The sequence below is a fragment of the Mandrillus leucophaeus genome, unplaced genomic scaffold, assembly GCF_000951045.1.
Source record: "Mandrillus leucophaeus isolate KB7577 unplaced genomic scaffold, Mleu.le_1.0 Scaffold287, whole genome shotgun sequence".
NCBI lineage: Eukaryota > Metazoa > Chordata > Mammalia > Primates > Cercopithecidae > Mandrillus > Mandrillus leucophaeus.
The window spans coordinates 2,289,074-2,292,744 of NW_012102998.1; the positions used below are offsets into that span (position 1 = coordinate 2,289,074).

At 33.5% G+C, this 3,671-nt stretch overlaps 1 long non-coding RNA gene across 1 annotated transcript in view; it reads left to right on the top strand.

The window, feature by feature from the left end:
* The window catches only part of LOC105543583, a 3,697-nt gene extending 227 nt beyond the window's left edge, over positions 1-3,470 (top strand). The window contains exon 2 of the long non-coding RNA XR_001006648.1: positions 3,280-3,470. This is a non-coding gene — a long non-coding RNA (uncharacterized LOC105543583). The remainder of the gene's footprint in view (positions 1-3,279) is intronic.
* Positions 3,471-3,671: the final 201 nt, after the last annotated feature.

Sequence of the window (3,671 nt, forward strand, 5' to 3'; positions counted from 1 at the left end):
TGGCGTGAACCCGGGAGGCGGAGCTTGCAGTGAGCCGAGATTGTACCACTGCACTCCAGCCTGGGCAACAGAGCAAGACTCTGTCTCAAAAAAACAAAACAAAACAACAACAACAAAAAACATAGTATCAAAAAGTACTTGAACTGTCTATAACTCAGCTAGCTCAAGACATAATCACACAGTGGAACTTTACATCCCATATGCTAAAGTAGCTCATTGAACAAAAAATGTGTGCTAATGTCTGCTATGCAGAGAAATACACTGCTAATTTTGACTCTCAACCAGAGTAATCTGCAGAGTCCGTCATGGAAACATGAGTTTTCAAAAAATTATCCAGATAAATCAGCCCAGGAGAGATTGCTTCCTACAATGAAGGCTTTCTTATCAAAGAAAATATCTGCCGTGAAAATGGGAGGAGGTAGTGGTGTTGGGGTATAAAAACTTAGAAATAGATTATTCTACTCACAATTGCACTGGATTTCATTCCTATTCATGCCTGTGAAATAGGAATGCAAGTTTATGGGGATCTGCAAGATAGATCAGCACTTTAAATCGCATCTGTTCAGTTTTACTGCAAGCTGATGTCTTATTAAAACCAAACAACAGCATACTTTAGAGCCAAAAATTATTACAAGACCGCCACACCAGGAAAAATATGAAACAAACAAAACAAGATATAGTGAATAGAGCTACTTATTAAGCATGAAAATGATCCTCATCTGGGATTATTTGGATGCAATGTTAGAGGCATTTTATTCCTCAGTTGTCATTCCTGCAATAAATACTAAATTATAGTTGTATTTTTCCTAGTAATACACAGAGATCCCATCTTAGAGCAAGAATTGGAGGAAGTATTATAGACCTGGATGGTTTTTTATAAAAGAGAGGAAAAATAGAAAAAAGATATAAGTAGAAGTATTGATTTATGAAGCTGTAAGTAAAAAATAATGACACAGGTTATATGTGGAAGTTGGAAGTAACCTCAGAGCATCTATTTGGAACAACCTGTATTTTGTTTTGTTTTGTTTCAAGCATGGAGGCAGGATAATAAGCCCAATACAGACTTAGCTCAAATTATAACAGATTTCAATAAATTGCTTGTATAGGGCCAAAAAAAAGAAAGCATCTATTGTGATATTTATATCATAATGTTATATTTATATCATAATACAAACCCCAAATCTTGAAAATGAACAGTTTTATTTATTAGTGAAGGCACTTTATGCAGCTAACTTATAGAGGAGATTAATCTATTACTATAATTTTTATGATTTTAATAAAGTAAAATTTACTTTTGTGAAACATCGTATTATTAATCATTGGAAGGTGTTACATTATTTTAATTAAAATATATGACCTGATAATGCATGAATATATGAATTCATGAATAGTTAATTGTTCAAAATGCAATGATATTGTGAAGTACCTGTCTCAAAACCTGTGGTCAAATGCATGTACATAAATATAATTGCCTTGAAAAATGTGGATATTTCTCTCGTGGTGATTTAACGAATAATCATCAATTTTATTTGGAAATATAGACTTTATTAGCTTTATTCCTATTGGTAACTTTAAGGATTAGTCTGAATTCAGAATTAATGGACAACTTGCTAGGAGACTAACTTAACAGAACTTCATATCTGGAATAACCATAGAAATGTGCCAGGTTGTGAGGTCACACCTGATGGACCTAACTTAATATTCTTCAGCTGACAAAGAATAAGAGAAACTCAGTGGGAAACAGTTTTTTAAAAGTGAGACATCTCATGATGCCAACACTGAAGTTCAGTAGAGAGAGGCCTACTAGGTTTTCACTTATTAATCAATGCATCCATTCATTATGGGCCAGTCATCTACAAATATTTATTTATTATCCACTTTATTATAAACGAGGTTTATTATACCTCACTCCAGCCTGCCTTGATCACTTGACCATCAGAATGTTTCTTTTATTTTGCCTATATTCACTTCTATTAAAGTTTTCAAATTTTAAAACAGTAGTATCCTTTATTTGAGGATCCCAGTCCCAAAATAGACACGCTTTCATCTAGAAAATGTTTCATAGAAATAATATGAAAACACCAAATAATATGAAAATAATAATATGAAAATCATATGAAAACACCAAATAATATGCTTGTCTTAGCCTTCTTGGGGTGCTAAAACAAAATACCAAGACTTGATGTCTTAAGCAATAGATATTTGTTTTTCACAGTTCTGGCAACTGGAAAATCCAAGATCAAAATGGTGGCAGATTTATTTCTGGGTGAGGGTCTAATTCCCGACTTGTAACTACCTTCTAGCTGTGCGTTCACATGCCCTTCCAAGGAGCTCTCTGTCACCTTTTTCTTATAAGGGCAATAATCTCATAAGGCTCTCCATCTCAAGATCTAAACCTAATCACCTCCCAAAGGCCCCACCTCCAAACACCATCACATTGAGGGTTAGGGCTTCCACATAAGAATTTTGGGGAGCCACCATCATTCAGTACATAGTAATGTTTATTAAGATTGTATTAAGTTCTTAATATGTCTCCTATTTTTCTTAATTTCCATGAGTTTTTATTTCTGAAAACATTACCAAATGCCTACTATGTCCTAGGAACTGTGATAAATACAAGACACGGAGCTTGAACCTTTCAAGATCATGAAGAATTTACAATTTTGTGGCCGATAAATTGTTACCAATTACCATAGTACTAGTTATAGCACTGAAATATAAATATTTTAAAAATTAAAGAAAAACTAATTAATTATGACTAGAGTGCTCAGAACAAGGAAAGGTTTACAAGAAGAGTTAAGAATTAACGTAGGTCATAATCCATGCCCAGTGGAGGCAAGTGGAAAACATTTAGCAGGCAATATGGGCAAAGATCACTTATATGCAAATGGATCATGACATTTGGAAATGATCTACTTAGAAATGATGAATAGTGTTGTGAAGCTATATCCAAAAGTGTGTGATGTTTACTCACCCACATCCTTTCTGGTACTTACACAAGGTAAGAATGGAAAGGGATGTTTAGACCAGACTATAAAGTGTCATAAATGGTACACGAAAGAGCTCAGGCTGTCTGGTAGACAATGGGAAACCAACTAAATTTTGTAGTTGGTAAATAAGTTAGGTTAACAAATTACTAGACTATTAAAATGATGGCAAAAATGTATGCTTTTGATATGCCTTCTCTGTATACTTATAAAAACTTTACATGCAATAACATTTATTTCATGCTTACCACAACTTTATAAAATAAAAACTGGTATTTTCTTCAATTTGCAGATGAAGAAATTAAGGACTAGAATCATTGGTGTAAGACCACACTGGGGAAAAGTGATAGAACCAAATTTCAAACTCCAGTCTTTCTGCTTCTAGAGATTGAACTACTAACATATGCATTATATAAAATCAAGTCCCTCAAGGTAGTTTGTGAAACATAATATACAAATAAGTGATTAAAATTTTTGGTGATACCCTCTTGTTCTTCTTTCTTCAACACCCTGGATTTGAGATATTATTGTTTTAGAATATGGGTGTCAGAGTAGTGGGGGACAATAGACATCTGTTGAACCTCTCTGAACATTTTTCTTGAAAAAAATAACTAGAAGAAATAAGGGAAAGCTAAATAATATCTCCCATAAAAAATCTATTACTACACGCCACTGGATTTTAAT